Source organism: Siphateles boraxobius, unplaced genomic scaffold (genome assembly GCF_051911475.1).
Source record: "Siphateles boraxobius isolate OS27281-9 unplaced genomic scaffold, OSU_SipBor_1 7, whole genome shotgun sequence".
NCBI lineage: Eukaryota > Metazoa > Chordata > Actinopteri > Cypriniformes > Leuciscidae > Siphateles > Siphateles boraxobius.
In genome coordinates this window covers 1,988,322-2,012,601 of record NW_027509197.1, presented here as the reverse complement: position 1 = coordinate 2,012,601, position 24,280 = coordinate 1,988,322, and the positions used below count along the sequence as shown (strand labels likewise).

Genomic DNA, 24,280 nt, shown 5'->3' with positions numbered 1-24,280 from the left:
AGGCAAGACAAGAAGTTTGTTTAGGCATGGTTTGTAGGGAATTACAAACCTGCGCACATATATTCAAAAGCACATAACTATAGAATCAATTTTTAATGCGCATGTGAACGAGATCAGCGTCTATCACAGGTTCGTGTTTAAAGTCTGTTTAGAGAGAACGGTGTAATCTTAGCGGCCCCTAATTTATTAACAAATGACCATTTCGAAGTGAATCAATCTAAACTAACTTTAGTTTGAAATAACATTATTCAAGAACCACTATAAAACCAAACCAATCTCTGTTACCTTAAATTATATGTTTATCTCTGTAAAAAGCTGCTTTGAAACAATCTACATTGTTAAAAGCGCTATATAAATGAGGATGACTTGTCTTGACTTGACTTGACTTGGATGTGAGCAGCAGAGGATGAACACCTCCCTCAAAGGCTGGGAAGAGGACAAGAAGTGATTAGGGAATGTATGCAACAAACTGTCAGATTTTCACCCAAACAGGGATTTGAACAGAACTTACCTTAAAGTGTTAATCCTCCTTAAACAATGCTTACTTGAGGCTTGAAATGAGGCCATTTTCCATGTTAGAGAAAAAAACAGCTCTTAAAAAGCACCAGGATGTCACAATTCCTGTTGAAAAGAGACAAGGAGCCACATAGTCGGCAGGGTTCTGTAGTGTTACAAATTTATTAAATGTTTTCATTTAGGTTCCAATACAATAGTATATAAACTGAGAAAGTTTGGTAGACTGAATTTAGCATTTGAAGTATAAATGATGACATCAGAATAATCAGTAAGAGATTCGTTGCCAGTGCTGATCTCTCTGTTATAAGTCAAGCAATTCAGGTGTCGGACATTAGCTTTTGTCTGTATGCACTTCCTGGCCATTAAGATGGGTGATACAGTCGGGCAGATTTCTGAAACTCTCACCTTTTGTTCTAATGGCTCTCGGAGCCACTGTCCCAGTCGGTGAAGAGTCTGGCTGATTGGATTAGGATATTTAAATTTGAATCACACTGTTATGCTGACGAGATCAGGGCTGTGGAACTTCCGGTCAAGTGCTGATTCCTGTACTTCACATTTACATGCTTTGTTCAGATTGCCTCCCCCCTTTTATGTAAATCCCTCCCCCTTTGGAAGGCTAAAACACTGTGTTTTTAGATATTGAGTTATACTTGGTGACTACAGCGATGCCACAGCAATAAAGAACTCTGCTTAAAATATAGCCCCAAGTCTCCTGGTCTTTCGCTTCTATGTCTTCTACACTGAAGAAGGAAAAAGTTCACAACAGTTCGAACCTGCGCGGGAGACCCCAATGGATTTCAAGTCCATCACCTTAACCTCTTGGCCACGACTACTCTTGATAGTGAGTCACATGGTATTTTCTTTTCTGGATGTGAGCAGCAGAGGATGAACACCTCCTTCAAAGGCTGGGAAGAGGACAACAAGTGATTAGGGAATGTCTGCAACAAAACCTCTCGGCCACGACTACACTGTGAGTGAGTCACATGCAATTTTCTTTTCTGGATGTAAGTAGCAGAGGACAACCATCAATGTTGATGCTAAATCCTGATGTACTCGTTACATCATAAGAAGAATGGAATCTAAGCTAATTTTAGTGTCTTTGTTTATCCCATGGTTTTCCCACAGCCTGCCGGATCCAGGCCATTTCCAGATCTGACGAAGGACCTTCGCCTGGACCTGATGACAATGCAGTACTGAAGTGCCAACTAGCCTCTCCCTATGGAGGTTCCCTATACCACTCTACAGATAAAGCGTTGTGGAATTTTCGGTTCGCGTACCTACCCGAAGTGATAAAATAAAATAAAATTCTGTATCAAAATTTATAGGCAAGACAAGTAGTTTGTTTAGGCATGGTTTGTAGGGAATTACAAACCTAAGCACATACAGGTTCTTCTCAAAAAATTAGCATATTGTGATAAAGTTCATTATTTTCCATAATGTAATGATAAAAATTAAACTTTCATATATTTTAGATTCATTGCACACCAACTGAAATATTTCAGGTCTTTTATTGTTTTAATACTGATGATTTTGGCATACAGTTCATGAAAACCCAAAATTCCTATCTCAAAAAATTAGCATATCATGAAAAGGGTCTCTAAAGGAGCTATTAACCTAATCATCTGTATCAACTAATTAACTCTAAACACCTGCAAAAGATTCCTGAGGCTTTTAAAAACTCCCAGCCTGTTTCATTACTCAAAACCCGCAATCATGGGTAAGACTGCCGACCTGACTGCTGTCCAGAAGGCCATCATTGACACCCTCAAGCAAGAGGGTAAGACACAGAAAGAAATTTCTGCACAAATAGGCTGTTCCCAGAGTGCTGTATCAAGGCACCTCAGTGGGAAGTCTGTGGGAAGGAAAAAGTGTGGCAAAAAACGCTGCACAACGAGAAGAGGTGACCGGACCCTGAGGAAGATTGTGGAGAAGGACCGATTCCAGACCTTGGGGGACCTGCGGAAGCAGTGGACTGAGTCTGGAGTAGAAACATCCAGAGCCAACGTGCACAGGCGTGTGCAGGAAATGGGCTACAGGTGCCGCATTCCCCAGGTCAAGCCACTTTTGAACCAGAAACAGCGGCAGAAGCGCCTGACCTGGGCTACAGAGAAGCAGCACTGGACTGTTGCTCAGTGGTCCAAAGTACTTTTTTCGGATGAAAGCAAATTTTGCATTTCATTCGGAAATCAAGGTGCCAGAGTCTGGAGGAAGATTGGGGAGAAGGAAATGCCAAAATGCCTGAAGTCCAGTGTCAAGTACCCACAGTCAGTGATGGTCTGGGGTGCCATGTCAGCTGCTGGTGTTGGTCCACTGTGTTTTATCAAGGGCAGGGTCAATGCAGCTAGCTTTCAGGAGATTTTGGAGCACTTCATGCTTCCATCTGCTGAAAAGCTTTATGGAGATGAAGATTTCATTTTTCAGCACGACCTGGCACCTACTCACAGTGCCAAAACCACTGGTAAATGGTTTACTGACCATGGTATTACTGTGCTCAATTGGCCTGCCAACTCTCCTGACCTGAACCCCATAGAGAATCTGTGGGATATTGTGAAGAGAAAGTAGAGAGACGCAAGACCCAACACTCTGGATGAGCTTAAGGCCACTATCGAAGCATCCTGGGCCTCCATTAAACCTCAGCAGTGCCACAGGCTGATTGCCTCCATGCCACGCCGCATTGAAGCAGTCATTTTATGCAAAAGGATTCCCGAACAAGTATTGAGTGCATAACTGAACATAATTATTTGATGGTTGACCTTTTTTTTGTATTAAAAACACTTCTTTTATTGGTCGGATGAAATATGCTAATTTTTTGAGACAGGAATTTTGGGTTTTCATGAGCTGTATGCCAAAATCATCAGTATTAAAACAATAAAAGACCTGAAATATTTCAGTTGGTGTGCAATGAATCTAAAAATATATGAAAGTTTAATTTTTATCATTACATTATGGAAACTGATGAACTTTATCACAATATGCTAATTTTTTGAGAAGGACCTGTATATTCAAACGCACATAACTATAGAATCAATTCTTAATGCGCATGTGAACGCGATCAGCGTCTATCACAGGTTCGTGTTTAAAGTCTGTTTAGAGAGAACGGTGTCGTCTTAGCGGCCCCTAATTTAATAACAAATTACCATTTCGACGGAAGTGAATCAATCAAAACTAACTTTAGCTGGAAATAACATTATTCAAGAACCACTATAAAACCAAACCAATCTCTGTTACCTTAAATTATATGTTTATCTCTGTAAAAAGCTGCTTTGAAACAATCTACATTGTTAAAAGGGCTATATAAATGAGGATGACTTGACTTGACTTGGATGTGAGCAGCAGAGGATGAACACCTCCCACAAAGGCTGGGAAGAGGACAACAAGTGATTAGGGAATTTATGCAACAAACTGTCAGATTTTCACCAAAACAGGGAATTGAACCGAACTTACCTTAAAGTGTTAATCCTCCTTAAACAATGCTCACTTCAGGCTTGAAATGAGCCCAATTTCTGTCTTAGAAAAAAAGCAGCTCATACAAAGATCCTGGATGTCACAATTCAAAAAGGCAAAAAGGAGTTCAACTACGTCTTCACCTAGACAAATACCTTCTCACTTCAGGCTTGAAAAGAGATGTGTGTTGCCCAATTTTCCATGCTAGAGAATAAGAAGCTCATACAAAGATCTTGGATGTCACAAGCAGACAAAGAGACACGTAGTCGGAAGGGTCCGAACCTGCAAGGGGAAACCCCAATGGATATCAAGTGCATCGCCTTAACCTCTCGGCCACGACTACACTGTGAGTGAGTCACATGCTATTTTATGTGCAGCAGAGGACAACCATCAATGTGGATGTTAAATCCTGTTGTACTCGTTACATCATAAGAAAAATGGCATCTAAGCTAATTTTAGTGTCTTTGTTTATCCCGAGGTTTTCTCGCAGCCTGCCGGTTCCAGATCTGCCGAAGGACCTTCGCCGTGACCCGATGACAATACAGTGCTTCACGTAGTCGGCAGGGTTCGAACCTGCGCGGGGAGACCCCAATGGATTTCAAGTCCATCGCCTTAACCTTTTTTTTATTTTATTTTTATTTTTTATTTATTTTTTATTTATTTTTTTATTAAGAAATTTCAATCGATAAAATACAATAAAAATAAATACAATAAAATATACATATTTTCTTCTACATTCTTCTCTACATCACAAAACTTCCATTTACATACACATTTTTAAAAAAAACTCCTTCACTTCCGGGCAGCTTCCACATTAAATCTTTTAAAACACAACAAACTTTTGGGGTAAAAACATCATAAAAAGCATGAACAATATTTTCACCTTTAAAATACAAATATAGTCTTTCCATATATAATTCAGTTTTTCTTTTAAACACAGTCCAAACATCCAACACAATTTTTTCTTTTTTAGCCACAGTTATTCTCTCCCATATTGCACTTTTCATTAACATTACACACAGATTTATAAAACTTTTGTTTTCACACTTCTTTTCCCATCCAAACATCACAACTCTATTCCATTCCATTACATTTTCATCCCACTCCTCAGTCAACTCTTTAATTAAACATTTACATTTTTTAAAAAATTCCTCCAGTTCTTTACAATATAAAAACATATGTAAAATCCACTCTTCCTTTTCTTGGCATACTTTACACAAAGCGTTTTGTTCCATTCCTATTTTATTTAAAACAGCCTCAGTAAAAACCACTTTATGCCTTATAAAATATTCCAAACATCCCAATTTTGTTTCCACACATCTCCCCCCCATGTTTCTCCATATACACTCTTTTTTCAGATCTTTAAATTTCTGCACCCAGTATCCATTAACAATTGGTTCTTTAAAAACTCAGTCTCTAAAAAAAACATAAAACATCTTCACCGTACATGTTTTAAAACCATACAATTTTTCTCTCAGCTTTACATACACTTCTTTTCCATTTGTCCCCTCTTCCATACTTTCAATCCTTTTAATCCAGTCTTTAGGTATTGCCCTTTTGATTATTTCATATTTGTTTATTATCTCTTGTCTGCTAAAATCCTCCTTTGCCTCCTCCATTACATCCACAATGTATTGTACTGGTAAAAATCCTTCTTTAAATTCATATAAAACATCTCTTACTCTTGTAATTCCCAGCTCCCACCATTTCTTAAAAAATATCTCTTTTCCCTGATTTAAAATGCCATTGTTTAAGAATAAAGGCTGACTTAAAATGTTCTCTCTACCTCTTGGATTAAAATGTACATTAGTTAAAAATTTACCCCAGGCGCTCATCAATTCCTTATAAAAATCTGGCAACTCCTCTGTCATCCACTTCTTTGCTCTCATCCACAGTACATTATCTCCAAGTGTAAAATTCCCACATTTACTTAAAAAATATTCCATTGTCTTTTTCCATGCTGTTTTGTTTTCTTCATTCAAGTATTTTTGTATTATTTTTACTCTTAAACTATTCTTTCGTTGTTCAAAATCCATTAAGCCCAAACCTCCCTTCCCCACTTCTCCTATTAATGTGTTGTACGCAATTCTTGCTGGCTTCCCTTCCCATAAAAAATCTAAAAAACATTTTTTCAGCCTTTTTTCTGCCCACAATGGCATGGATGACACATATAAAACATACCATAATTTAGAAACCATTAAAACATTCAGAATTAAAACCTTCCCTTTCAAAGTTAAAGTTCTCAATTTCCAAAAGTTCATCCTCCTTTCAATACCCCCTAATAATTCCTCCCACATTGTTTCTCCTACCTTCTTTTCATCTATTCCCATTAAAACCCCTAAAATCTTCATTTCTTTTGTTTCCTTAAAAGCAAAACTATTTGTTAAATCTTCTGCCCCTCCAAATCTCATATACACTGTTTTTTCTGCATTTACTTTTGCTCCCGATCCCTTACAAAACACGTCTACGATTCTCATTGCTTTTTTAACACTCTCTAGATCCTTTACTATCACTGTAGTATCATCCGCATATTGAAATATTTTGTTTTCTTCTCCCTCGACGCCTATTCCATTAATTCCCTCTTCTTGTTTTATGGCCAGGCCTAGTGGCTCAGAAACTAACGAATATAAATGAGCTGAAAGTGGACATCCTTGCCTTATGGATCTAGTAACTTTAAAACACTGTGTTAAAAAACCATTACATTTGATTTTTGTTATTGCTCCTTTGTATAAAATTCTTATCCATTTAATAAAATTCCCTCCAAAACCAAAACTTTTTAAAATGTCAAATAAAAATTCGTGTTCTACTCTGTCAAACGCTTTCTCAAAATCCAAACTAATTATGTACCCTTTTTTGTTCTTTTCATGCATGTATCTTATTGTATCTTTTATACTTATTGTTGTGTCCGCTATGTCTCTTCCTTTCACTCCGTACGCTTGGTTGGTTTTAATTATACTCGGCATTACTTCCTTCAATCTGTTAGCTAAAATTTTCGATAAAATCTTTAAGTCGGTATTCAACATCGTAATTGGTCTGTAGTTCTTCAAATCTATCTTCTCTCCTTTTCGCTTGTATATCAATTTCATTAAACCCATTCCCATTCTTTCATTCAGTTCTCCTTCTTAAAAATATCTACATATACTTCTTTTAAAATGCTAGTTAAAAAATCTTTTAAAACTATATAAAATTCACTCCCCAAACCATCTATACCCGGACTTTTCTTTTTGTTTAATTCACTTATTGTTCTTTTTATCTCTTCGTCTCTTATCTCTTCATCACACTCTTTTTTGTCTAGTTCTCCAACGGTTGTTTTTATTTGTTTCAGTAACTCCAGTTTCTCTTCTTCTTTCACTCCCTCTGCACTAAACAAATTCTCATAGTATGCTTTTATTTCCTTTAGTATTTCCTCGTTTGTTTCCACAACCACCCCATTATTTCCTCTAATTTCTTTTATCATTTTCGCTTTCCCTCTACTTTTTTCTAGATCGAAGAAAAACTTTGTACATTTTTCGCCCTCCACCGTATATTTTGCCTTACTTCTTAGTCTTGCTCCTTCATATTTCTTCTCCTCCATTTATTTCAAATTACCCTCTAATTCTTTTATTTTTTGTATATCTTTCCCATTCTCATTTACTTTTTGTTTAAATTTTTCTCTTAATTCTCTCTCCGTATTTCTCTTACTTTTCTGTATTAACTTGCAGTACTTCATAGTACATTTTTTAACTAAATATTTTGTATTTTCCCACCATATTCTTTTATCCTCAATATACATTTTGTTCTCCTTTTCAGTTTCAATAATCTCTTTAACATTTAAAATATAATCTTCATTCTTTAAAATCTCTGTGTTTAAAACCCATACTCCCGGCCCTCTTTTCACAGAACTCCAGTCTATTTGCATAAAAATTGGTTTATGATTGCTTAGACTTGGGTCTTCGTATTTAATACTACTGATAAAATCCTCAACGTTCCTTGTACATAATATAAAATCAATTCTTGTTTTGCACATAAAATTCCCCACTAATTGTCTTCTTGAATATTCTCTCGTTTTTTCATTTCTTTCTCTCCATACATTGATCATATTATTTTCTTCCATTAATAGCTTCAACTCTTTTCTTCCTTTGTCACTTTTAAAAACCATTCCCTCACCCATTTCTAATTTGCTAAAAACAGTATTAAAATCACCCATCATTATAACTTCTTTATATTTCTTTAAGAATTCTCTTAAAACACTAAAAAACTCTTTCTTTTCATTCTCTTCCGTTGGTGCATGAACGTTAACCACAACTACTACTTTCCCCTCAAGATCCATTTCTACTACCATACATTTCCCTTCTTTATCATTGTATATTGTTTTACCTTTTACACCTCTGTTTTCTTTTATTAAAACCGCTACACCTCTGCCCTGCCTATCATCCCCATTATTATATAAAATCTCTCCGTTCCATCTTTTTCTTATTTCAGTCATAAAACCTTCTCTCCAGTTAGTCTCTTGCAATAAAATCACATCTTCATTCTTGAACATTTCTTTCATTTTCTCAAATTTTCTTATATCTAAAAGTCCTCTGGCATTAAAAGTAACACAACTAAAAGCCATTAAAAGAAAAACAAATAAATACCTAAAAACCATTAATCTTCATCTTCTCCCTCCAAGTCCTTTAACACTTCAAACCTATTTTCACTTTTATCTAAAACCTTTAAAATAGTCCTTTTTCTTGCAATACCAATATTTGGTTTTACCTTTACTAGTCGTCTTCTTAATTGTCCTTTCCCCTCTCTGTCTTTGTCCATCGTTGTTTCTTCTTCATCTTCAGTCTCACTTTGATCCTTCTTTTCATGTCCATCTTTCTCCACGTCATCCAGGTAACTTATAAAACTGTCCGAAATGTCCATTACTGTCCATTGAGTGTCCTGCTCCATTGTTTGTTCTTTATCGTTCTCTTGTTGTCCTTCCTCTCTGATGCTCGCTGCTCCTTCCATTTCTTGTTGTAAGCTTTCTTCCGGTTGTCCTTCATCAGTTTGCCGTTCCTCCTCGTTGTTTCCTTCATGCACCGGTCCGTCCACCCGATTTTCCCTACCTCCTTCCTCTCCCTCCATCCAACATTCGCATTTATTTAAAGTTTCTCTGCAATCCGGGCACCTGACAGCATTGCAATCCCTTGCAAAATGTCCCCTCTCCTCGCATTTGTAGCACTTGAATTCAGGGCAGTCTTTCAGTAAATGTTCCGGGCTTAAAGGGTTGTGGGTAGCCCAATTTTCCATGTTAGAGAATAAAGCAGCTTGTACAAAGGATGTCACAATTCCTCTCGCAAAGAGACAAAGAGCCACGTAGTCGGCAGGGTTCGAACCTGCGCGGGGAGACCCCAATGGATTTCAAGTCCATCGCCTTAACCTCTCGGCCACAACTACTCTTGATAGTGAGTCACATGCTATTTTCTTTTCTGGATGTGAGCAGCAGAGAACACCGGGGCCAAGCATTAATGTCGATGTGAGCAGCAGAGGATCCACTCAACTAAGTTATTGTGTTGGCAAAAAGGAGTTCAACTACGTCTTCACCTACACAAAAACCTTCTCACTTCAGGCTTGAAAAGAGATGTGGGTTGCCCAATTTTCCATGTTAGAGAAAAAGCAGCTCATACAAAGATCTTGGATGTCGCAAGCAGACAAAGAGATGACAATATCATGTGCATCGCCTTAACCACTCGGGCACGACTACACTGTGAGTGAGTCACATGTGTAAGGAACTCAGCTTTTTGGAAATATTAATAATCAATAATATCTTGTTATTATTAATTATACATATTTGGGTCAGTTAATTGGATTAACTTGATGTGGCTGAATTAATATTACAATCAATTAATCAGTTCTTCCAACGAGCTCTTTTGATTATTAATTTATTCTAAGAAAAGGGTATCTTCCATGGCCACCGAAGAATAATTATTTCTTCGCCTGTACAGTACTTTGAGCCAGTAGCAAAAACCGTGATCGTAAAGTGACTTGTATCGCAAACAAAACAGAACCAAATACATATTATGTACTAGTTTTATTAACTAAATATAGATATTTATATGAATATAAATAAACTAAACAACATACACACATGAATACATAAATAGGTTAGTGATAGGATGAAATTGGAAACCGGAAGAGGGTCTATGAGAAGAACCATCAGAATTTCATTTTCACATTTCATTGAATTGAATACTTGCATTTGTAATGGGAACAATTCTTGAAGTTGTTGAAAATTGAAGTCGTTGATGGTTCCTGCAGTGTCAAGTGGAAGTTGGTTGAGCGTTCTCTTTCTCCAGGAACGCATGGCTGGTTTGGGCAAGGCCTGGGACTCTGTTGAGGCCACGCCGAGCACCCAGGAGAAGTGAGGAAGTCGGAAGGATGGGTGATTGGAGTCGTTGTTGGTTGGAGTCTTTGTTCCAAAACTCTTGAGATTGTCCTTGGTTCTTTGTGAGAGAGTCATCTCTCTCCTGCCTGAGCCCATATCTGGTTGGAATCGAGGCCTGCTGGGCCCTGGGGCCCCCGTGGAGGGGGAGGGGGCTCCCCAGTATCACCAGAACAGTGTTAAGGCTGGATGAAAGAACTAAGAGAGGGAGGTCACATGTGGACTGTCTCTAATAAGGCCTGGAGAAGATCCTTCCCTAAGGGTTGAACTCGACCAATCAGAAAGGGGACATGTCTGATAGGGAAAGTGGCTCTTAGTTGATTTACGTATCTTTGTCCCTAGCATGATTATACCTTCATTAATGCTCAAATAGCTATAACACATCCACACTGCATTCTAGAAGAAGGTGATGTACATCAAAGTGTGAGTCATTAAATGAAGATTAATTAGGTAGGAGGCATGATACAGGTGAGGTTACATTGATCGTTAGTTGGTTGTATACCAGGATACATACCATAATATATACCTAATAGTACACGAGACAGTAAACCATTTACACTGTTTCTTTCACAGTTTTATGCATGTTCATTTATAGATCAGTTAGTCTATGATTAATGCAGCAAAGTCTGTTTTAAAGAGGGTTTCTGTTTCATAGTCTCTCTCTTGAGTATGTGGCCACATTCCTCGGAGGTCGTAAAATCTCCTTATCATGCCCTGTAACATGACACTGTTTCTGCCCTTGTGTTTGTTCATTTGGGCTGTGTGAGGAGTTTCATAAACCTTTGTATATAATGAATAATTAGTATGTGTCTGATTGGTCCATACCCTACATATGCTATTTTCTTTTCCGGATATGAGCAGCAGAGAACACCGGGGCCAACCATTATTTTGATGTGAGCAGCAGAGGATCCACTCAGCTAATATATTGTGTTGGAAAAAAGGAGTTCAACAAAGTCTTCACCTACAAAAAAAAAATCTGCTCACTTCAAGCTTGAAAAGAGATGTGGGTTGCCCAATTTTCCGTGTTAGAGAATAAAGCAGCTCGTACAAAGGATGTCACAATTCCTCTTGCAAAGAGACGAGTAGTCGGCAGGGTTTGAACCTGCGCGGGGAAACCCCAATGGATTTCAAGTCCATCGCCTTAAACTCTCGGCCACGATTACTCTTGATAGTGAGCCACATGCTGTTTTCTTTTCTGGATGTGAGCAGCAGAGAACACCGGGGCCAACCATTATTTTGATATGAGCAGCTGAGGATCCACTCAGCTAATATATTGTGTTGGCAAAAAGGAGTTCAACTATGTCTTCACCTACACAAATACCTTCTCACTTCAAGCTAGAAAAGAGATGTGGGTTGCCCAATTTTCCATGTTAGAGTCGAGTTTAAAGTCTGTTTAGAGAGAACGGTGCCGTCTTAGCGGCCCCTAATTTAATAAAAAATGATCATTTCGAAGGAAGTGAATCAATCAAAACTAACTTTAGCTGGAAATAAGATTATTCAAGAACCACTATAAAACCAAACCAATCTCTGTTACCTTAAATTATATGTTTATCTCTGTAAAAAGCTGCTTTGAAACAATCTACATTGTTAAAAGCGCTATATAAATGAGGATGACTTGACTTGACTTGACTTGGATGTGAGCAGCAGAGGATGAACACCTCCCTCAAAGGCTGGGAAGAGGACAACAAGTGATTAGGGAATGTATGCAACAAACTGTCAGATTTTCACCCAAACAGGGAATTGAACCGAACTTACCTTAAAATGTAAATCCTCCTTAAACAATGCTCACTTCAGGCTTGAAATGAGCCCAATTTCTGTGTTAGAAAAAAAAGCAGCTCATACAAAGATCCTGGATGTCACAATTCCTGTCACAAGCAGACAAAGAGCCACATAGTCGGCAGGGTTTGAACCTGCGCGGGGAAACTCCAATGGATTTAGAGCCCATTGCCATAACCTCTCGGCCACAACTACCCTTGATAGTGAGTCACATGCTATTTCCGTTTCTGGATGTGAGCAGCAGAGAACACCGGGGCCAACCATTAATGTCGATGTGAGCAGCAGAGGATCCACTCAGCTAACATATTGTGTTGGCAAAAAGGAGTTCAACTACGTCTTCACCTACACAAATACCTTCTCACTTCAGGCTTGAAAGGAGATGTGAGTTGCCCAATTTTCCATGTTAGAGAAAAAGCAGCTCATACAAAGATCTTGGATGTCGCAAGCAGACAAAGAGACACATAGTCGGCAGGGTCCGAACCTGCACGGGGAAACCCCAAAGGATATCAAGTGCATCGCATTAACCTCTCGGCCACGACTACACTCTGAGTGAGTCACATGCTATTTTCTTTTCTGGATATGAGCAGCAGAGAACACCGGGGCCAACCATTATTTTGATGTGAGCAGCAGAGGATCCACTCAGCTAATATATTGTGTTGGCAAAAAGGAGTTCAACAATGTCTTCACCTACACAAAAAACCTGCTCACTTCAAGCTAGAAAAGAGATGTGGGTTGCCCAATTTTCCATGTTAGAGAATAAAGCAGCTCGTACAAAGGATGTCACGATTCCTCTCGCAAAGAGACAAGGAGCCACGTAGTCGGCAGGGTTCAACACTGCGCGGGGAGACCCCAATGGATTTAAAGTCCATCGCCTTAAGCTCTCGGCCACAACTACTCTTGATAGTAAGTCAAATGCTATTTTATTTTCTGGATGTGTGCAGCAGAGGACAACCATCAATGTGGATGTTAAATCCTGTTGTACTTGTTACATCATAAGAAAAATGGCATCAAAGCTAATTTTAGTGTCTTTGTTTCTCCCAAGGTTTTCCCGCAGCCTGCCGGATCCAGATCTGATGAAGGACCTTCGCCTGGACCCGATGACAATGCAGTGCTGAAGTGCCAACTAGCCTCTCCCTATGGAGGATCCCTATACCACTCTACAGATAAAGCATTGCAACAACGTCTTCACCTAAAAAAAACCTACTCACTTCAAGCTTGAAAAGAGTTGTGGGTTGCCCAATTTTCCTTGTTAGAAAATAAACCAGCTCGTACAAAGGATGTCACAATTCCTCTCGCAAAGAGACAAGGAGCCACGTAATCGGCAGGGTTCGAACCTGCGCGGGGAGACCCCAATGGATTTCAAGTCCATCGCCTTAACCTCTCGGCCACGACTACTCTTGATAGTGTGTCACATGCTATTTCCGTTTCTTGATGTGAGCAGCAGAGAACACCGGGGCCAACCATTAATGTCGATGTGAGCAGCAGAGGATCAACTCAGCTAACATATTGTGTTGGCAAAAAGGAGTTCAACTACGTCTTCACATACACAAATACCTTCTCACTTCAGGCTTGAAAAGAGGTGTGGGTTGCCCAATGTTCCATGTTAGAGAAAAAAGCAGCTCGTACAAAGACCTTGGATGTCACAATTCCTGTCGCAAGCAGACAAAGAGCCACGTAGTTGGCAGGGTTCGACCCTGTGCGGGGATACCCCAATGGATTTTGAGTCCATCGCCTTAACCTCTCTGCCAAAACTACACTGTGAGTGAGTCACATGCTATTTTCTTTTCTGGATGTGAGCAGCAGAGAACACCGGGGCCAACCATTAATGTCGATGTGAGCAGCAGAGGATCCACTCAGCTAACATATTGTGTTGGCAAAAAGGAGTTCAACTACGTGTTCACCTACACAAATACCTTCTCACTTCAGGCTTGAAAAGAGATGTGGTTTGCCCAATTTTCCATGTTAGAGAAAAAGCAGCTCATAAAAAGATCTTGGATGTCACAAGCAGACACGTAGTCGGCAGGGTCCGAACCTGCACGGGGAAACCCCAATGGATATCATGTGCATCGCCTTAACCTCTCGGCCACGACTACACTGTGAGCAAGTCACATGCTATTTTCTTTTCTGGATATGAGCAGCAGAGAACACCGGGGCTAACCATTATTTTGATGTGAGCAGCAGAGGATCCACTCAGCTAATATATTGTGTTGGCAAAAAGGAGTTCAACAACGTCTTCACCTACACAAAAACCTGCTCACTTCAAGCTTGAAAAGAGATGTGGGTAGCCCAATTTTCCATGTTAGAGAGTAAAGCAGCTTGTATAAAGGATGTCACAATTCCTCTCGCAAAGAGACAAAGAGCCACGTAGTCGGCAGGGTTCGAACCTGCGCGGGGAGACCCCAATGGATTTCAAGTCCATCGCCTTAACCTCTCGGCCACAACTACTCTTGATAGTAATTCACATGGTATTTTATTCTCTGGATGTGTGCAGCAGAGGACAGCCATCAATGTGGATGTTATATCCTGTTGTACTCGTTACATCATAAGAAAAATGGCATCTAAGCTAATTTTAGTGTCTTTGTTTATCCCAAGGTTTTCCCGCAGCCTGCCGGATCCAGATCTGACGAAGGACCTTCGCCTGGACCCGATGATAATGCAGTGCTGAAGTGCCAACCAGCTTCTCCCTATGGAAGATCCCTATACCACTCTACAGATAAAGCATTGCAACAACGTCTTCACCTACACAAAAACCTGCTCACTTCAAGCTTGAAAAGAGATTTGGGTTGGCCAATTTTCCATGTTAGAGAATGAAGGAGCTCGTACAAAGGATGTCACAATTCCTCTCGCAAAGAGACAAGGAGCCACGTAGTCGGCAGGGTTCGAACCTGCGCGGGGAGACCCCAATGGATTTCAAGTCCATCGCCTTAACCTCTCGGCCACGACTACTCTTGATAGTGAGTCACATGCTATTTCCGTTTCTGGATGTGAGCAGCAGAGAACACCGGGGCCAACCATTAATTTCGATGTGAGCAGCAGAGGATCCAATCAGCTAACATATTGTGTTGGCAAAAAGGAGTTCAACTACGTCTTCACCTACACAAATACCTTCTCACTTCAGGCTTGAAAAGAGGTGTCAATCAATCAATCAACTTTATTTCTATAGCGCTTTACACAACTGTCAGTTATCCAAAGTGCTTCACATCATAAAAAATAAAACGTATCATACAATAAATACATATAACAGTGAAAATCAAGAAAGAAAAGTAAAATTAAAAGCCATTCTAAATAGGTGGGTTTTAAGTTTAGACCTAAAAACAGTTTCATCCGTAATTGTACGGATATCAGGGGGTAACTTGTTCCAGAGTCTCGGGGCAACAACTGCAAACGCCTGATCACCCCATCGCTTATACTTTGCCCTTGGGACTTCTAAAACCAACTGGTTTGAAGACCGTAATGACCGGCTGTGCTAACGCAGAGTTAAAATCTCAGTCAAATACTCCGGGGCCAGGGCATTTAGGGCCTTAAAAACGAACAGCAAAATCTTAAAATCTATTCTAAACTGCACTGGAAGCCAATGTAAATTGTAGAGGACGGGAGTGATGTGTGCACGCTTCGGTGTATTTGTTAAAAACCGAGAAGCAGCATTTTGCACAAGTTGAAGTCGTGCAATGGAGCTTTTATTTAAACCAACATAAAGAGCATTACAGTAGTCCAACCTCGAACTAATAAAAGCATGAATCACCTTTTCTAGATCATGCTTGTTAAGAAAAGGCTTAACTTTAGCTAGAAGACGAAGCTGGAAAAAACTCATTTTGACAACATTGCTAATTTGCTTGTCAAATTTCATGTTGCAATCAAAAATAACCCCCAGATTTCTGACAGCTGGCCTAAGGTATGGCGCCAGAGCCCCCAAACTCACCGCTGAACCATTTGGGTTACCGAAGATGATACACTCATTTTTTGCTTTGTTTAAACTAAGAAAATTTTGTGACAACCACAACTCAATATCATCAATACAGCTAAGTAGGGAGTCAAGTGCGACACTATCATTCGGTTTTAAAGGCAAATAAATCTGCAAATCATCAGCATAACAATGAAAGGACAGATTGTGCTTTCCTATAATACTTCCCAACGGCAGCATATATAAAGAAAACAAGATTGGGCCAAGAATTGAACCCTGGGGTACCCCACAAGAAAGAGGAGCAGTTGGCGAGGAGCATTCACCAATCATAACTGAGAAGCTCCTATTTGCTAAGTAGGAGCTAAACCATTGAAGGGCCAAACCTCGAATGCCCACACAATGCTCGAGGCGAGATAGGAGGACTGCGTGGTCCACCGTATCAAACGCCGCTGTGAGGTCCAAAAGCACTAAAACAGCAGGATTCCCAGCATCCACAGACAAGGCAATGTCATTATGTACTCTGAGCAGTGCTGACTCAGTACTGTGACGTGATCTAAAACCCGATTGAAATTTTTCAAGCACAGAATTTTTCTGCATAAAGGCTTGTAACTGTATAAAAACAACTTTTTCCAAAACCTTTGACGGAAAAGGCAGATGAGAAACTGGTCTAAAATTAGATAATACTGAAGGGTCAAGATTTGGCTTCTTAAGTAGCGGCCTGACCACAGCATGTTTAAATGCAGCTGGGACACAACCTAGACCAAGACAAGAATTAATTAAAGTGAGTAAACTCGACCCAATGGCGCTATTAAAAACATCCTTCACTATCCTGGCTGGGACAATGTCTAATGAACAGTAGGTGGGTTTCATGTGTTGCACTATCTCAGAAAGCAGCGCAAACGAAACTGGCTTGAAATCCTCAAAAACAGCAGGAAGCACAGAAAGCAGTAGGAACAAACACATTAAAATTAGCACTGCAGTTTTGCCTGACAGGTGCTACCTTGTCAGTAAAATAACTGAGAAATTTCTCACATGTACTAATTTAAACCTCTGTCTGATCAGAGGTACATAGATTCAACACAGAGTTAATGGTATTAAATAAAACTCTAGGTTCATGACAACTGCTAGTTATGACCGAAGAAAGATAGTGCATCTTCGCCACCTTCACAGCCCTCTGATATGCAGCTAGGAACCTAGTGATGTAAATAGTTTGTCCTTCTTCCACCTTCATTCGGCTTGTCTACAGTGTTGCCTAAGAGCCCTTGTGGTGACATTTAACCAGGGATCCACCTTAGGTTTAATAGATTTAGTCCGAAAAGGGGCAATAGAGTCTAAAATGTCAGTGCTTGTGGAATGAAACGCAGAGAGAACATTATCTGGGGAGAAAGGAGAGACCAGACCATTCATTGCATGAAACTGTGAGCCCATAAACGCCGAAGCGAACTCTACACCTAAAGAGGGTGTTATGAGGCGGCGTCTAGAGGCTGAGGAGACAGGTTTACTAGCGGGTGGTATAACACTGATCTCAAATCTAATAGGGAAGTGATCTGAAATACCAGATTCTGTTAAGGTGTGGGTTGCCCTATGTTCCATGTTAGATAAAAAAGCAGCTCTTACAAAGATCTTGGATGTCACATTTCCTATCGCAAGCAGACAAAGAGCCACGTAGTTGGCAGGGTTCGACCCAGTGCGGGGATACCCCAATGGATTTTGAGTCCATCGCCTTAACCTCTCTGCCAAAACTACACTGTGAGTGAGTCACATGCTATTTTCTTTTTTGGATGTGAGCAGCAGAGAACACCGGGGCCAACCATTAATGTCGATGTAAGCAGCAGAGGATCCACTCAGCTAACATATTGTGTTTGGCAAAAAGGAGTTCAACTACGTCTTCACCTACACAAATACCTTCTCACTTCAGGCTTGAAAAGAGATGTGGTTTGCCCAATTTTCCATGTTAGAGAAAAAGCAGCTCATACAAAGATCTTGGATGTCACAAGCAGGCAAAGAGACATGTAGTCGGCAGGGTCCAAACCTGCACGGGGAAACCCCAATGGATATCATGTGCATAGCCTTAACCTCTCGGCCACAACTACACTGTGAGTGAGTCACATGCTATTTTCTTTTCTGGATATGAGCAGCAGAGAACACCGGGGCCAACTATTATTTTGATGTGAGCAGCAGAGGATCCACTCAGCTAATATATTGTGTTGGCAAAAAGGAGTTCAACTACGTCTTCACCTACAAAAATACCTTCTCACTTCAATCTTGAAAAGAGATGTGGGTTGCCCTATTTTACATGTTAGAGAATAAAGCAGCTTGTACAAAGGATGTCACAATTCCTCTCGCACAGAGACAAGGAGCCACGTAGTCGTCAGGGTTCGAACCTGCGCGGGGAGACTCCAATGGATTTCAAGTCCATCGCCTTAACCTCTCGGCCACAACTACTCTTGATAGTAAGTCACATGCTATTTTATTTTCTGGATGTGTGCAGCAGAGGACAACCATACCACTCTACAGATAAAGCATTGTGGAATTTTCGGTTCGCGTACCTACCCGAAGTGATCAAATAAAATTCTGCATCAAAATTTATAGGCAAGACAAGAAGTTTGTTTAGGCATGGTTTGTAGGGAATTACAAACCTGCGCACATATATTCAAACGCACATAACTATAGAATCAATTTTTAATGCGCATGTGAACGAGATCAGCGTCTATCACAGGTTCGTGTTTAAAGTCTGTTTAGAGAGAACGGTGTAATCTTAGCGGCCCCTAATTTATTAACAAATGACCATTTCGAAGTGAATCAATCTAAACTAACTTTAGTTTGAAATAACATTATTCAAGAACCACTATAAAACCAAACCAATCTCTGTTACCTTAAATGATATGTTTATCTCTGTAAAAAGCTGCTTTGAAACAATCTACATTGTTAAAAGCGCTATATAAATGAGGATGACTTGTCTTGACTTGACTTGACTTGGATGTGAGCAGCAGAGGATGAACACCTCCCTCAAAGGCTGGGAAGAGGACAAGAAGTGATTAGGGAATGTATGCCTGTCAGATTTTCACCCAAACAGGGATTTGAACAGAACTTACCTTAAAGTGTTAATCCTCCTTAAACAATGCTTACTTGAGGCTTGAAATGAGGCCATTTTCCATGTTAGAGAAAAAAACAGCTCTTAAAAAGCACCAGGATGTCACAATTCCTGTTGAAAAGAGACAAGGAGCCACATAGTCGGCAGGGTTCTGTAGTGTTACAAATTTATTAAATGTTTTCATTTAGGTTCCAATACAATAGTATATAAACTGAGAAAGTTTGGTAGACTGAATTTAGCATTTGAAGTATAAATGATGACATCAGAATAATCAGTAAGAGATTCGTTGCCAGTGCTGATCTCTCTGTTATAAGTCAAGCAATTCAGGTGTCGGACATTAGCTTTTGTCTGTATGCACTTCCTGGCCATTAAGATGGGTGATACAGTCGGGCAGATTTCTGAAACTCTCACCTTTTGTTCTAATGGCTCTCGGAGCCACTGTCCCAGTCGGCGAAGAGTCTGGCTGATTGGATTAGGATATTTAAATTTGAATCACACTGTTATGCTGACGAGATCAGGGCTGTGGAACTTCCGGTCAAGTGCTGATTCCTGTACTTCACATTTACATGCTTTGTTCAGATTGCCTCCCCCCTTTTATGTAAATCCCTCCCCCTTTGGAAGGCTAAAACACTGTGTTTTTAGATATTGAGTTATACTTGGTGACTACAGCGATGCCACAGCAATAAAGAACTCTGCTTAAAATATAGCCCCAAGTCTCCTGGTCTTTCGCTTCTATGTCTTCTACACTGAAGAAGGAAAAAGTTCACAACAGTTCGAACCTGCGCGGGAGACCCCAATGGATTTCAAGTCCATCACCTTAACCTCTTGGCCACGACTACTCTTGATAGTGAGTCACATGGTATTTTCTTTTCTGGATGTGAGCAGCAGAGGATGAACACCTCCTTCAAAGGCTGGGAAGAGGACAGCAAGTGATTAGGGAATGTCTGCAACAAAACCTCTCGGCCACGACTACACTGTGAGTGAGTCACATGCTATTTTCTTTTCTGGATGTAAGTAGCAGAGGACAACCATCAATGTTGATGCTAAATCCTGATGTACTCGTTACATCATAAGAAGAATGGAATCTAAGCTAATTTTAGTGTCTTTGTTTATCCCATGGTTTTCCCACAGCCTGCCGGATCCAGGCCATTTCCAGATCTGACGAAGGACCTTCGCCTGGACCTGATGACAATGCAGTACTGAAGTGCCAACTAGCCTCTCCCTATGGAGGTTCCCTATACCACTCTACAGATAAAGCGTTGTGGAATTTTCGGTTCGCGTACCTACCCGAAGTGATAAAATAAAATAAAATTCTGTATCAAAATTTATAGGCAAGACAAGTAGTTTGTTTAGGCATGGTTTGTAGGGAATTACAAACCTAAGCACATACAGGTTCTTCTCAAAAAATTAGCATATTGTGATAAAGTTCATTATTTTCCATAATGTAATGATAAAAATTAAACTTTCATATATTTTAGATTCATTGCACACCAACTGAAATATTTCAGGTCTTTTATTGTTTTAATACTGATGATTTTGGCATACAGTTCATGAAAACCCAAAATTCCTATCTCAAAAAATTAGCATATCATGAAAAGGGTCTCTAAACGAGCTATTAACCTAATCATCTGTATCAACTAATTAACTCTAAACACCTGCAAAAGATTCCTGAGGCTTTTAAAAACTCCCAGCCTGTTTCATTACTCAAAACCCGCAATCATGGGTAAGACTGCCGACCTGACTGCTGTCCAGAAGGCCATCATTGACACCCTCAAGCAAGAGGGTAAGACACAGAAAGAAATTTCTGCACAAATAGGCTGTTCCCAGAGTGCTGTATCAAGGCACCTCAGTGGGAAGTCTGTGGGAAGGAAAAAGTGTGGCAAAAAACGCTGCACAACGAGAAGAGGTGACCGGACCCTGAGGAAGATTGTGGAGAAGGACCGATTCCAGACCTTGGGGGACCTGCGGAAGCAGTGGACTGAGTCTGGATTAGAAACATCCAGAGCCAACGTGCACAGGCGTGTGCAGGAAATGGGCTACAGGTGCCGCATTCCCCAGGTCAAGCCACTTTTGAACCAGAAACAGCGGCAGAAGCGCCTGACCTGGGCTACAGAAAAGCAGCACTGGACTGTTGCTCAGTGGTCCAAAGTACTTTTTTCGGATGAAAGCAAATTTTGCATTTCATTCGGAAATCAAGGTGCCAGAGTCTGGAGGAAGATTGGGGAGAAGGAAATGCCAAAATGCCTGAAGTCCAGTGTCAAGTACCCACAGTCAGTGATGGTCTGGGGTGCCATGTCAGCTGCTGGTGTTGGTCCACTGTGTTTTATCAAGGGCAGGGTCAATGCAGCTAGCTTTCAGGAGATTTTGGAGCACTTCATGCTTCCATCTGCTGAAAAGCTTTATGGAGATGAAGATTTCATTTTTCAGCACGACCTGGCACCTACTCACAGTGCCAAAACCACTGGTAAATGGTTTACTGACCATGGTATTACTGTGCTCAATTGGCCTGCCAACTCTCCTGACCTGAACCCCATAGAGAATCTGTGGGATATTGTGAAGAGAAAGTAGAGAGACGCAAGACCCAACACTCTGGATGAGCTTAAGGCCACTATCGAAGCATCCTGGGCCTCCATTAAACCTCAGCAGTGCCACAGGCTGATTGCCTCCATGCCACGCCGCATTGAAGCAGTCATTTTATGCAAAAGGATTCCCGAACAAGTATTGAGTGCATAACTGAACATAATTATTTGATGGTTGACCTTTTTTTTGTATTAAAAACACTTCTTTTATTGGTCGGATGAAATATGCTAATTTTTTGAGACAGGAATTTTGGGTTTTCATGAGCTGTATGCCAAAATCATCAGTATTAAAACAATAAAAGACCTGAAATATTTCAGTTGGTGTGCAATGAATCTAAAAATATATGAAAGTTTAATTTTTATCATTACATTATGGAAACTGATGAACTTTATCACAATATGCTAATTTTTTGAGAAGGACCTGTATATTCAAACGCACATAACTATAGAATCAATTTTTAATGCGCATGTGAACGCGATCAGCGTCTATCACAGGTTCGTGTTTAAAGTCTGTTTAGAGAGAACGGTGTCGTCTTAGCGGCCCCTAATTTAATAACAAATGACCATTTCGACGGAAGTGAATCAATCAAAACTAACTTTAGCTGGAAATAACATTATTCAAGAACCACTATAAAACCAAACCAATCTCTGTTACCTTAAATTATATGTTTATCTCTGTAAAAAGCTGCTTTGAAACAATCTACATTGTTAAAAGGGCTATATAAATGAGGATGACTTGACTTGACTTGGATGTGAGCAGCAGAGGATGAACACCTCCCACAAAGGCTGGGAAGAGGACAACAAGTGATTAGGGAATTTATGCAACAAACTGTCAGATTTTCACCAAAACAGGGAATTGAACCGAACTTACCTTAAAGTGTTAATCCTCCTTAAACAATGCTCACTTCAGGCTTGAAATGAGCCCAATTTCTGTCTTAGAAAAAAAAGCAGCTCATACAAAGATCCTGGATGTCACAATTCAAAAAGGCAAAAAGGAGTTCAACTACGTCTTCACCTACACAAATACCTTCTCACTTCAGGCTTGAAAAGAGATGTGTGTTGCCCAATTTTCCATGCTAGAGAATAAGAAGCTCATACAAAGATCTTGGATGTCACAAGCAGACAAAGAGACACGTAGTCGGCAGGGTCCGAACCTGCAAGGGGAAACCCCAATGGATATCAAGTGCATCGCCTTAACCTCTCGGCCACGATTACACTGTGAGTGAGTCACATGCTATTTTATGTGCAGCAGAGGACAACCATCAATGTGGATGTTAAATCCTGTTGTACTCGTTACATCATAAGAAAAATGGCATCTAAGCTAATTTTAGTGTCTTTGTTTATCCCGAGGTTTTCTCGCAGCCTGCCGGTTCCAGATCTGCCGAAGGACCTTCGCCGTGACCCGATGACAATACAGTGCTTCACGTAGTCGGCAGGGTTCGAACCTGCGCGGGGAGACCCCAATGGATTTCAAGTCCATCGCCTTAACCTTTTTTTTATTTTTTATTTATTTTTTATTTATTTTTTTATTAAGAAATTTCAATCGATAAAATACAATAAAAATAAATACAATAAAATATACATATTTTCTTCTACATTCTTCTCTACATCACAAAACTTCCATTTACATACACATTTTTAAAAAAAACTCCTTCACTTCCGGGCAGCTTCCACATTAAATCTTTTAAAACACAACAAACTTTTGGGGTAAAAACATCATAAAAAGCATGAACAATATTTTCACCTTTAAAATACAAATATAGTCTTTCCATATATAATTCAGTTTTTCTTTTAAACACAGTCCAAACATCCAACACAATTTTTTCTTTTTTAGCCACAGTTATTCTCTCCCATATTGCACTTTTCATTAACATTACACACAGATTTATAAAACTTTTGTTTTCACACTTCTTTTCCCATCCAAACATCACAACTCTATTCCATTCCATTACATTTTCATCCCACTCCTCAGTCAACTCTTTAATTAAACATTTACATTTCTTTAAAAATTCCTCCAGTTCTTTACAATATAAAAACATATGTAAAATCCACTCTTCCTTTTCTTGGCATACTTTACACAAAGCGTTTTGTTCCATTCCTATTTTATTTAAAACAGCCTCAGTAAAAACCACTTTATGCCTTTTAAATATTCCAAACATCCCAATTTTGTTTCCACACATCTCCCCCCCATGTTTCTCCATATACACTCTTTTTTCAGATCTTTAAATTTCTGCACCCAGTATCCATTAACAATTGGTTCTTTAAAAACTCCGTCTCTAAAAAAAACATAAAACATCTTCACCGTACATGTTTTAAAACCATACAATTTTTCTCTCAGCTTTACATACACTTCTTTTCCATTTGTCCCCTCTTCCATACTTTCAATCCTTTTAATCCAGTCTTTAGGTATTGCCCTTTTGATTATTTCATATTTGTTTATTATCTCTTGTCTGCTAAAATCCTCCTTTGCCTCCTCCATTACATCCACAATGTATTGTACTGGTAAAAATCCTTCTTTAAATTCATATAAAACATCTCTTACTCTTGTAATTCCCAGCTCCCACCATTTCTTAAAAAAT

The 24,280-nt window shown here is 39.7% G+C and overlaps 6 non-coding genes across 6 annotated transcripts; all 6 read right to left on the bottom strand.

Annotated features, from left to right (window-relative positions):
- Nucleotides 1-9,284: 9,284 nt before the first annotated feature.
- trnas-uga (transfer RNA serine (anticodon UGA)) lies at nucleotides 9,285-9,366 on the bottom strand. Its single transcript has one exon. It is a non-coding gene; the product is annotated as a tRNA-Ser (tRNA).
- Nucleotides 9,367-11,432: 2,066 nt separating this feature from the next.
- Nucleotides 11,433-11,514, bottom strand: trnas-uga (transfer RNA serine (anticodon UGA)). Its single transcript has one exon. It is a non-coding gene; the product is annotated as a tRNA-Ser (tRNA).
- Nucleotides 11,515-13,440: 1,926 nt separating this feature from the next.
- trnas-uga (transfer RNA serine (anticodon UGA)) lies at nucleotides 13,441-13,522 on the bottom strand. The gene has a single exon. It is a non-coding gene; the product is annotated as a tRNA-Ser (tRNA).
- Nucleotides 13,523-14,490: 968 nt separating this feature from the next.
- On the bottom strand, nucleotides 14,491-14,572 carry trnas-uga (transfer RNA serine (anticodon UGA)). Its single transcript has one exon. It is a non-coding gene; the product is annotated as a tRNA-Ser (tRNA).
- A 419-nt stretch (nucleotides 14,573-14,991) lies between these two features.
- trnas-uga (transfer RNA serine (anticodon UGA)) lies at nucleotides 14,992-15,073 on the bottom strand. The gene has a single exon. It is a non-coding gene; the product is annotated as a tRNA-Ser (tRNA).
- A 3,318-nt stretch (nucleotides 15,074-18,391) lies between these two features.
- Nucleotides 18,392-18,473, bottom strand: trnas-uga (transfer RNA serine (anticodon UGA)). Its single transcript has one exon. It is a non-coding gene; the product is annotated as a tRNA-Ser (tRNA).
- Nucleotides 18,474-24,280: the final 5,807 nt, after the last annotated feature.